Source organism: Scomber scombrus, chromosome 2 (genome assembly GCF_963691925.1).
Source record: "Scomber scombrus chromosome 2, fScoSco1.1, whole genome shotgun sequence".
NCBI classification, from domain to species: domain Eukaryota; kingdom Metazoa; phylum Chordata; class Actinopteri; order Scombriformes; family Scombridae; genus Scomber; species Scomber scombrus.
In genome coordinates this window covers 30,165,540-30,178,039 of record NC_084971.1, presented here as the reverse complement: position 1 = coordinate 30,178,039, position 12,500 = coordinate 30,165,540, and the positions used below count along the sequence as shown (strand labels likewise).

The window sequence follows — 12,500 nt, the reverse complement described above, 5'->3', positions numbered from 1 at the left end:
TTTATCCACGGTGTACACTGCCTTTCAAATACCGCCAGTGTTAACCCTATAAAGGATAAACTGGTATAGATAAGATAGTTGATCCCTTCAAACTGAATGTGTCTCACTGCTGCCAGAAAACCTGATCCATCCAGTTCTTACTGGCAACCAGCATCCTCTTCATCCTCCTCACTGGGTGTTCTGGCCGTCACCGTGGTCATTTCCCCACATATGATAAAACTGACTAAACTGCATGTATGATGGGACCCTGCCTTTCTTGTCAGGCCTCCATCTTCTGAGTTGATGCTGAAGCAGGAACTTAGATACATTGATGGATGCTAGTAACGCTCGCTTGTTACTTTCAAATTTCATGACTATCTTTTAACGCAACCGACCAATAATGTCATTAATCACATTACTGAAACTTTAATGGTTTTGACTTGGAAAGCATGAGTCTGACAGATAATTATAATACAGTAGGTAAGTAGTGACAACTGTAATTTCTTGGGAAACCGACACCTGACTAATTGGTTTTGTCCATAAAACTACAAAAACTGAACCATAGTTAAACTAATTTCATTTGATTTGATTTGATTCCTTTTATTTTTTGGTCATACATAACAGTTTTTATTTCTTATTCTTATGTTAACTTGATGTTTATCATGTAGTAATGACAGTTTGTCCTTAACACTAACTGATATTTTCAATTTTTGAAATTAGTGCAATAGAAAGTTGTGTCATATCCCATTATAATATGTAGTTCACTCCTTTTTCAAAACCCACACCTTAAGACTATACTTGTTGTCTTGTTTAGTGTGATCTGCTGTCTCTTCATATCTGAGCTGCATTAATGTGATACTAATTAATGTGACTGTATACGTTTATGAGACATTACCTTGATAATGTCTTTAGTTAAAAACATTGCAATTCATCCAGCGTTTCCTTCCATCTTCGTCACTCTTTTAGGAAGATCTGCAATATGAGAATACTTCTGCAACCTATTTAATTTAACCACGCCAGATGTTTAGTAACATGGCTTTGATTTCTTCCTCTACTCCATCGTGGGATGCCACAGATAATCATACGAGGTGAAGAAAAGGAGCCATTAACATAGATAGATTGTGTTCTACTTTTACAACTTTAATATGATGTCATCCAATTGATAGCTGAATAAATTACGACTCTATATATTGAGTAAACTTGTCTTGTTCCCATCAGAGTGACTATTTATTCCAGTTAATATTAGATGCCAATCATAAGAAGTTATATCCTTTCATCCAGAGCAACATCAATACTTTCACATATAATATCCAGGTGTAATGTTTTAGATATCAGTGGCCTATAAACACATCTAATTAACATTGGTTAACTGTTAACCTTTGGGGTGTTTTTGGTGGATGGAGCACACCTCTAGTATTTGACAGGAAGCAGTGGAGATGTTTAAGCTTTTAATATAGAAAACAAGCAGCCAATTAAGCATCTTTATCATACAGAAAAGTGGCTTTGCTTTGATTTAATTATAGATTTGTAAGGACTCCTGCCGACGGCGGTCAGCGTTACACAACAGGGAAAGACAGAAAGAACTGTTGATTTACTTTTGCAATAACAAGGATCTGTACAGCAGATGATTGTGAAATGTTTGAATGGTTAAATCTTTGATTGAATTAAAAGATTATTGGAATATAAGTCAAAGTCAGCCTTATTTCTACATCAGCGAAAGAAAAAAAATGCTAGCTGTGGTCCTTACAACACTGTAAATTACATGTTGATGACACCATACAACAAATAACATGACGTGATAATGGCATAGTTTGGAAATGTACTTCAGTCATCACCACTCATGATGACAATATCACACTTTTAACACACTGCTGTTGGTGTAAAACTGCATTTACTGACACACAATATACACAATATTATACTATATTGTGGGAAACACCTGTAGTGCTAAAAAAGGAAGGATAATTCAAAAAGGTAAAAGATATTGCAGGTGACAGGGACCACAGGTTGGTTGTGTAATGCAAAAAAAAAAAAAAAAAATCCTGCACCAATACAAATATACCTTAGCCACTTTGGAGGAAGGGGGGTTGCTGCAGTACCCTCAGCAGCCCCACTACCCGCGGCTATGTCACGAGGCGGGGGTGTCCTGAAGTTTACAGCGATCATCTCACAACCAAGAAGTCAGAGGTTCAATCCCCAACCGCAGCGTCAAAGCATCCTCGACAAAGTGACTGAAAAGACGTCTCTCCTCCTCACGCTGCTGCTGCTAAAGCTGGTTCACTCTCAGCTCACCTCTCTCAGTCTCTCTGTCTCCGTGTGCCTTGATGTGCTTGGTGGCAGGGTGTGCCTGGAGGCCAGCGCATTTGGTTAAAAATTCTTCTTTTTAAACTCTCTGCCTGCTGCTTGAAGCGCAAGTGCAGAGAAGGAAAGAGAGAGAGACACAGAGAGAGAGAGAGAGAGAGAGAGAGAGAGAGAGAGAGAGAGAGAGAGAGAGAGAGAGAGAGAGAGAGAGAGAGCGCTTGAGGCAAAGCAGCTTCACAGAGAAGAGAAGGCCCGCAGTCTCCTCTTGTCTCGTCTTCTTTTTACCTCCTCTGCTTTCATTCCTTATTCTTTTCTTTTCCCCCTTTTATCACTTTATCGCTTTTTATTTGGTCAAGTTCAGCTTTCACTGCAGTAACTGTTTTTTTTATTTTGTCCAGTATTTGTATCGCTCTTTATTAAAAGTCACGACATCCAGGCTAGTCGCTTTTAGCTTCTGTAACTCAGTGCAATTTCTCATTGAACATTTCTTTCATCGATCTCTTTTAAAAGGTGAAATGTCTTCCTAGGCTTTACTATTCTAACATAAATGAGCACCGCAGAAATGAAAGCCTTTTGTGATCTTAAAGTTAAACTACAGCTCATATTGACATGCGGCTCGTGTTTAATACACAATTTTGAGTATGTTGTTTCTAAGGCTGTATTTTTACTAATTAGGTTTTCTTTCCTCAAGTTCTGCTGTCAGTCTGATACTCTGTTAAACCTCTATGTCTTTTCAGATGAGCTTTATCCTCATTATTACCAAAAGTCATGAAACATTTCTCTGACAATGGAGTTGTCAGCTAACTCACACATTTAATGTTAAACGCTGTCAGCATCAGTTCTCAATTTAGTCAACAAATATACTAAACGAGAAGTCTGTGTTTGTATTTAAGACAAAAAGCATGAGGCTGTATGCTAACATGGTCACATTGACAGTATGTTAACATTTTAATGTTTTAGCAGGTAGGCTGTAATTTTCACCATCTTAATTTCATCTCATTTGAAATAATGAAATTAGTTTTTGTATTGAATTTCAAACTAATTAAAGTTAATTCAAATTCATCCTGAGGGAAACATGAACGTTTGTACCAAATTTAATGGCAATCCACCCAAGAGGTTGTTGAGACATTTTACTTAAGAAAAGAAATTAAATGTAAACCTCATAATGGTGCAGGAAGAAAAGTATGATACATCATCTGAGGACCATGAATATCTGCTCAAATTATCATGGCACGCTATCAAAAGGTTGCTGAGATACTTCAGTCTGGACCAAAATTAGATAGATAGATAGATAGATAGATAGATAGATAGATAGATAGATAGATAGATAGATAGATAGATAGATAGATAGATAGATAGATAGATAGATAGATAGATAGATAGATAGATAGATAGATAGATAGATAGATAGATAGATAGATAGATCCAATAGCTCATACATATACACAAATAAACACATATACATAAATAAATAAGAACAAATAATATATATAAAAAACCTAAAAGTTGAAAATAATATATACAAAAAAAATTTACTATGAATTTCGAGTGTCTAATATGCCAATACAGTGTTGTGTGCTAAAAGGCTAAAGCGTGACAGGTGTATAGCAACAGTAACTAAGGCAGGTGGAGCTTTAGCAACCAGTCAATAAAAATTTGATTACAAAGTACAACCTCACTGTTATAAATGATGTGCTGTCCATGGTAGTGTGCTCTCTGTGTATGTCTCTCAATATAAAAGAGAATCACAGCCAGCGGTGTGTTCACCTCCAGTGTGTGATAAATCAAGTTAGTACAGGTGTGTGTGTGCGTGTGACAGGAGGCATTTCCGCTTACTCTAGAAAAAAAAAGATGTGTGTGTGTGTGTGTGTGTGTGTGTGTGTGTGTGTGTGTGTGTGCATACAGTATGTGCCTGCTATGAGGAGCTTTCCACCTTGAAGACAATTTGCCCTGACAGCATGTCAATGAAGTAGAGGAGATGGGGTTAAAACAAATAGGATGGAGGAGGTGGAGAAGGAGGAGGAGGAGAAGTAGGAGGAGGAGGAGGGGGGGAAAAGCTTGGTGCAATGCCAACTCTGAGGTCACCTTAATATTTGATCTGCTTCAGTGAATGGAACCATCCCAGTACAGCATTACCGGAGAGGGAGAGGGCGATATGGAGATGGAGATGGAGGGAAGAAAGTATAAGAAAAAAGAAAAAATCAGGAGAGAAAATGGAGATCGAGGGATGGTGTCGTTATAAGACAAAGCCAAGGATAAGATGTTCTTTCCTCCTTCAAAATACATTTTTAGGTGTTTTTTTAGTAAGTCTGTAAAGGTTATACTGTAGCTTTCTATTGGCTAGGGTAGCAAGAGACCAGCCAATAGTTTTGCAAGATTATCTAAGCCAATTTAACACACCTGCAATATTCTATCATTGCACAGGAAAACACGTTTGGGTGATAATTGTATAGTTTTCATTCATTTCTTGCAAATATGTAAAAAAATCTCTCTGGCTTTTGGCTACAGTTGGTCATCCACTAATGGGACGATCAGCGGTTTGATTCCCACATCCTCTGCTCCACATGTCAAAGTGTACATGGGCAAGATACTCACTGACTCACTTGTCTTCCTGCCTGTCTGGGACAATGATTGGCCTGGAGTCACATGACCATGTACCCAACCCACTCATTGGCTGATGCATATCTGGATGCACATTATTGGTCATTTTTTGCATATTTTTATTTCCTTTTTGAATTTTTTCTGCTTTTTTAATACTGCTGGAGCTTTGTTTTTTCTTCAAGATACTGACCCAGAGCGTGTGTGAATGAGTGAATGTGTGGCTTGTGGTGTAAAAACACTTTGAGTGGTTGGAAGGTGATATATAAGTACGGTCCATTTAGCATTTAATAATACTGTTTTACTGATTCATTTGTGCCCTTGTGAGAAAAAGAAGAAAAAGGAAGAAATGGTTTCTTATGCAGGTGATTTTTGCAGAAAACTGTAGCTGCATATCAAAATTTAAAAAAACACCAAAAAGTTGAGGAATGTGACATTGGCCGCCTCGAATCGAGATTGAGCTCCGTGACCACAGCAGCGCCATGACAACCCCGAGGCCAATCAGCAAATCGGCCACACAGAGGGCAAACAGACAGACAGCTGATGGACATACTGATAGGAGAGAGAAAGAGACGGAGAGAGAAAGAGACGGAGAGAGAAAGAGACGGAGAGAGAAAGAGACGGGGAGCGATAGAGCGGTGGAAGATAGATGCTGTCCGATTGAGGAGAGACCTGCATCACAGATAGAAAAAAGGGGAGGATGAAAAGTTTTTTTGAAAGTGTGAAAGTAGCTGCTTGTCTTCAACCCTAAAAACTACTTGTCTATCTGTCCACTAATGCTAATCCACACTTTTTCTTCTGTGTGTGTGTGTGTGTGTGTGTGTGTGTGTGTGTGTGTCCAGGTGCGGTACGAGCCTCCAGTATCTTCCCCATCCTGAGTGTGATCCTGCTCTTCATGGGGGGGCTCTGCATCGCCGCCAGTGAGTTCTACAAGTCACGCCACAACATTATCCTCAGCTCCGGCATCCTCTTTGTCTCCGCAGGTAAAAACAATAACACAAAGTGTTTTGGAATCAACATACATATATAGGTCAGTGACAAATAAGGGTTGGCAAGATCTCAAAAATGTTTCTTAAAAGCAGCATCAGGTTTGTTAAAATGTACATTTTGTATTTTGTTGGTTACATTTTTGGCATAATCCTCTAATATATTCTGTCAAAATGGATTAAAAGCAGAAATCTTATGGTGGGTCCACAAAAAAAAGAATGTGTGCAAGTTAATTTTAACCCCTTTAAATTTGACTAAACCACACAGACACAAAACATATCACTGACCCGCGAAGATCTGTATGGGAGTTTCCATAAAAAAGTAACTTGATTAACAAATGTAATAAACTTTGAACAAACTGGTGTTAAGCTTCTCTCTGACAGTTTCAGCTGTATAGAAAGTTATGAAGTAATTGGGAAGGAATCTCATTCATCTGTAAAGGCAGAAAAAAAGGCAGCACACTGTAGCTCCCAATGCAGATATGATTTAATGGGATATCAAGAGAGACGTTTCAAGCCTATGGTTCTGTTTGTAATGTAGATTTATTTTGTTCTAAATGTTAAAAGGGAGGGGTATTTTTTTAAATATATAGAGGCGCCATTTTTTTTTTCTTTTTAAAAAAAAAATCTAACCATATTGATGTTATGACGGCTATAGACCCAATGTTTCACTATTGTGCTTTGTGGGTCCCATTATGTCTTTGAATATTTTGTACATATATGTATGTATGCATGTCATTATATATTCTTTTTCTATTTTTGTTTATGACATATAATCTTTTGTTTTATAGTTTTATATTATCTAACTTATATGTACACCTGTGAATATAGAATGGGACTGCCACATCATGTGACTGTCATGTGACCTGGGCCTTGATCTATTTAAGATGTCGACTATACATTCTTGTTTTAGGCTGAAGAAGAGCAAGAAGTTTGAAACGTCACTCATGATATCCCATTAAATCATACCTGCATTGGGAGCTACAGTGTGCTGACAGATGTGCGCTTTTACCACACAACTTTTTTTTAGAAATCTCATTAAAGTCATATTGGATAACTTTAATTTCATCAACCTGGGGCTAATATGTCTGGATTGTCCTCTTTTAGTTTTCGATTGTTTATTTTGGTTCCTACATTTTCACTATTTTCTCACGCTCTTCTATAATAACTTGATAAGAAAAAAAATTATATTTTGATGGATGAGATCCAAAAATGAATCTCAGAGGCTTTAACTATGCTGTGAGAAAAACACAGCAACATTTTAGGAAACAACAAAAAAACTGAAAATGCAACATTTTGGAAAACACTACAACAAAACACAAAATGTTGAAATGATGTATTTTATGAAATATGTTTTTTTCTGAAATGTCAAAACTTTTCTTCTGACGTACTTTGTGACATGTTGTGTTTTTCACCTCAGGGCCACCGTACTTAACTAATAAATAACAACATGCATGACTCTGAATCTCCCTGATTTACTCCTCTCTTCAGCCACGAGTGTGATTCTAACTATAGAAGAACAAAAACATATCCTGACACCAGTGTAAAAAAGAAAATGAGAATACAGTGAGGGGTGAGGAGGCAATGGGGGGGGGGGGGGCAAATGAAGAGGTGAAAAGAGAAAACAGAGGCGACAGCACAGTATTGGATAATCAGACGTCTGCGTTGTGGAGCAGCAGAAAAGGAACGTGTCCTGTTTTTAGCTACGGTGGCGCTCGCTGACCACCAGGTGATGTGATGTGATGCGTAGCGTGTGACGTGTGTGTGTAGCGTACAACAATCGCCTCCGGATGAAGTTAGGGAGAAAAGGATAGTGCAGGTTGCCATTTTGCCAGAGCATTTTTTTGTGTGTGTGTTTTGTGTGTATGTGTGTGTGTGTGTGTATGAATGTGTGTGTTTGTACCCTGGTTCTAGGCCATGGCCTACTGTGCTGCGCTAGATAACTAGTTCCCCTCCAAGTCAGAAGTGAGAGATGCAGTCCTCTCTGTTTCTCCCTCCCTCTCTCTCTTTTGCACTGTCTGTGTCTGTCTCTCTCTCCCTGTTGCTAGGCTAAGAGGAGGCCACTGGGATTACACTCTAAAAATAAGGTGTCCCTGATACTCTTCTGCTCGGATCCATCTCAATCAGGCCCTCACAGTCCTCGCACCTCACCTCAGTTTTCTTTTCTGTCTCTTTATACACACGTTTATCTGCATATTTGTCTTTCTGAGTGTCTGTCTGTCTGTCCGCTCGCCTATTTCTGGCTACACGTAGTGACGGTGTGTGACAAGAACAGATGATTAAAATAGAGGAGGGGAAAAAGAGTAGAAACATAGACAGAGAGAGAGAGAGAGAGGTGAGACAGATGAGAGAGATTGACAGAGGATGTGTATTTGAACACCCTCGGAGGTAGGAGAGGCTGGGGAGGGTGAACAACAGTAATACAGAGAGAGAGAGAGAGAGAGAGAGGAGAGAGAGAGAGAGAGAGAGAGAGAGAGAGAGAGAGAGAGAGAGAGAGAGAGAAAGAAAGAGAGAGAGATATTCTGGCACAAAGAATAGAAGGAATACATGGAAAAAATGTAAGGGTGAATCTGCCCCAGTTTGGATCTCAAAGAGGGAGAGAGAGAGCTATGGGAAAAACAGAAAGATGGGGGTGAGAGAGAGAGAGATAGAGAGTAAGAGAGAGAGAGAGAGAGAGAGAGGGAGAGACTGAGAGAGAGAGAGAGAGAGAGAGAGAGAGAGAGAGACAGAGAGAGAGAGAGACTGTTGGCTGTCAGTAGCCACAGCTGAAATCTCTGCTTTTGAAAGCGGTGCGGTCTGTAAACTAGAGCAGATTCTGTTGACGTTCCTGCTGTTGACACACAGATCTAATAAGTTACTAATTCATGTGAAGCAGATTTCGGTGCTCCGTCACCCTCATTGATCAGCTGTCTTCATCTTCTCTGTGAAAGGAGAATGCTATTTGGCCTTTTGGACTTGATTGGACAACAATAGGAACTTATGTGGATTCATAGTGAAAGAAAAGCCAGTGCATGTCCTATAATTTGTTAAAAATGCTACCAAGTGGCTGTTATATACTCACAGAGCTTTAGTAATGTCTTTAAATCTTTTTGATTCATCAACTGCCAACAAAACAAAGTTGTTTTATATGATGCAAAGAGGAGAAAGGTAGCAAAGCATCACCTGAGAAGCTAATATTTGCGAGGTGCTTCAGTTTTAAACCAATGACTGTTTGTCTGTGGGTTTTGCTTTTCGAAGCAGTAGGTAAAAGTTACCCTTGATTGATGTTAATAGAAAAGTCAATAAAGAATCACATCCTAACTTATTTTTAATAGGCCTTGCATTTAATAGGGAAAGTACAGCTGGAGCTTATAACACTATTGATAGCTCAGTTCCATATAAGTGTCCCTAACAGCCATTTTTAATGTAATTAATTAAACTTTTTTTCTGGATGAAGAGATGATACTGAGTGATTCTGTGTGAAGTGAAGTTTGGTTGTGGCCAGATAAAAATACCTAATGTCTCACGCTAACTAACCACCATGCTTTAAACCAGGCTATAACTTTATGGATGATCAGTGAACCAAACTTATAAATCTACTTTGTATTTCTTTTAGCCGGCGAGTGATACCTTGGTTGTTTTGTGTGTGGGCCTATTTGAATAACAAAGATTGGCTGTATTTTAGCTTTGATCTAATCTCCCTCCCTCTTTCCCTGTCCCAGGCCTCAGCAACATCATAGGAATCATCGTGTACATATCAGCCAATGCTGGGGACCCTTCCAAGAGTGACTCCAAGAAGAACAGCTACTCCTACGGCTGGTCCTTCTACTTCGGCGCCCTCTCCTTCAATCATGGCCGAAATGGTGGGCGTGCTGGCCGTGCACATGTTTATTGACCGCCACCGGGAGCTGCGCGTGGGGGCGCGAGCCGCCGACTACCTCCAAGGTGCAGCCATCACGCGTATCCCCAGCTACCGCTACGTTACCGCCGCCGCTCACGCTCTTCGTCCCCGCTCCACGGATCCCTCGCACTCTCGCGAGGCATCGCCGGTGGGCCTGAAGGCCTTCGGGACGCTGCCGTCCACCGAGCTGTCCATGTACACACTGCCCAAGGGCCAAACGGGCACACCAACAGCCACCTATAACTCCACGGAGAGGGACCACAACTTCCTGCAGGTCCACAACTGCATCCAGAAGGACCTGAAAGACTCAGGCGGCCACAGCAACACCGCCAACCGACGCACCACACCTGTATGAAACTGACAGAGAGACCTCAGACACTAAAAAAAAATCAGAGGGAATTTTGGGGGGAGGCAGCAAAAGACATATCACGGTGTAAGGAAACGTTAAGAGGAAAAGAAGGGTGCTCTAAACGGATAGATGACAGGAGGGGTAAGCGGCAGAAGGAAAGTTCTGAGCACTCCACAGCACCTCAGACGATCACTGAGTTTCTGTTTAAAAAAAAGGAAACAGACAAAAATGCATAAAAAAAGAAACATGCATGATTTTCCCATCTACCATTGTTTAACAAGTTTTGAACATGTTTGTAAAGATTTGAGGGGGAGGATGGGGGAAAGAGGAGTAGGGAGGAGGGGGAGGGGGGGTGGCTGGTGGTTGTCTGTCTTGGGCTGTGGAATATATATGGAGTGGTGGGCTGGGCCAGACTGCCCGTTTCAAGGTTGAACTTTATATTTTTTACTCTTCCTCAGTCTGATGAAAATGGGGCGTAGTTTGCCTCTCGGCCCTGCCTATGATCCCGCCCTCGCACTACCATCCCAAAAGCCCCAACACACACACACACACACACACACAACACACACACAAACACACACCCTAACCTCCTTGAACCCCACTCCTCTCTTTAGTTGCTGTATCTTCTTGATTTCATTCTTTATTCACATTAATACTGTGAACCATTGCGGTGTGGGATTTTAGCAGGGAGCAATTCAGGCCGCAAAAAAAAAAAAGAAAAAAAAATTACACATAAGTTAATATATGTATTGATTATATATAAATATATGAATATATATGTTAATAAATCATGACTAGACTTCCCTGGCGCAAAAATAACAACAAGGGAAAAAAGGAAAAAAAGAGAAAACGAAGTAACTTACAAGTGAAACTAAATCAAGTCGTCATGGAAACTAAACCAAGACGGAGGATTCATTGTGACTGGCTCATTTGACGGGCATAGGCGTCAGCCTACTTGATAAACTGAGGTTGGTTAGTATTAGTCACATTATCACATCTTTTACAACGAAAATTTAAAAAACAACAACAACCTTTTGGCCTTCCACCGAAACCCTGGCAGCCATCTTTGTTCCGGGTCAACTGAAGGTGAAAAGTCGACCTCACTTTTTTGCTCCATGAAGGGGCGGAGTGAAGAGAGAACTCTGGTAATGGAGGATCTCTCAGCAAACTTGAAGACTGTGTGGACAATGAGACGTCACTACTGCCAAAGACACAAAGTAGTGCGTGAGAGAGAACTTGGCTAACCAGCGAGTAAAGCTAAGTGACTCCAAAAAATTAAGAATTTACATGCATGCTAATCAAAATCATCCGATCTGCTTTTAAGGAACCTATGTTTTGAAATTTGAACAATGATACCATGTAAGGGCAGTGGGTGTGACAAAGTAGAAATTAATGTTACAGTACTGTGTCTATTTCAACTTTGTTTTCTTTGTTTTTCTTTTGTTTTTTTTGAGTGGGTAATTTGGGGTGGGGCTTCATTACGCTTGAAACAAAAAGAACAAACTTTGGAGAACGTATCAAGGCTTTTTTTAAACAGAAGAAAAATCTTATCTTGCCTTTTCATTTCATTTTCTTTTCTCTGTTTCTTTGAACTCACACAGCCTTAGTCTCTTTTTCTTTGTCTCATTTTTTTCTGTTTCTTTGGTTTTTGCGTTGTGTTGTTGTAAATGAGAATTAAAAAAAAAAAAAAAAAGCGTAATGTCTTTCAAGGTGCCAAAACTGAATGATTCTGAACTTGGATGCATCAAGTCCTGATGACGAATAAAAATTGACCCCCCCTGTAGGGAACAGAATGAGTCTCTGTCGTATCCTGTGTGGTCTAAAAGCACAATACTACAGAAACCAGGTAGCTCCTTCATACAGATTTAAGGCATTTTAATAAGACAGGGTTTATATAATAAGGTTGTTCCATTCATTTTAAACCCTTGGACAAACATCAGCAAGTGGAAAGATCTTACAGTGAACATCTACTGAACGTTGAATCACACACAGTGAAGTTTGTCCCAACTCATTTTCCATGGGATGCCATTCAAAGAAATACGTTACTCAAAGCAGGCAATGTGAGACTGACCAGCAATGTGAGAAAAAAAGACAAAAAGTTAAAGGTAGACTATGCAAGATTTGTTAGTTGGGTTTTGTAAACACAAAGCATTCAAAGTTGGTCAACCTTCGAGAGAGAGAGAGAGAGAGAAAGTGACAGAGTGAATGAGAGGGGCGAGCGGTGCTGGCAAGAACAAAGCAGTGATTCAGATAAATTAAAATGTTATTTTCTGATTGTTTCATTACTTTCATTACTTCTAAATCTCAAATAAACACGCCCACTCCTCCGCAAACACCTGCTGAAAGGTGCTGCATTGCCCGATTTTGTGTGAGTGCGTTGAGCTTCATCCTTTCCACTGTGCCCTCG

General features: G+C 39.9%; 1 pseudogene; it reads left to right on the top strand.

Annotated features, from left to right (window-relative positions):
- LOC133996871 (voltage-dependent calcium channel gamma-2 subunit-like) overlaps positions 1-10,099 on the top strand; it is a 70,018-nt pseudogene extending 59,919 nt beyond the window's left edge.
- Positions 10,100-12,500: the final 2,401 nt, after the last annotated feature.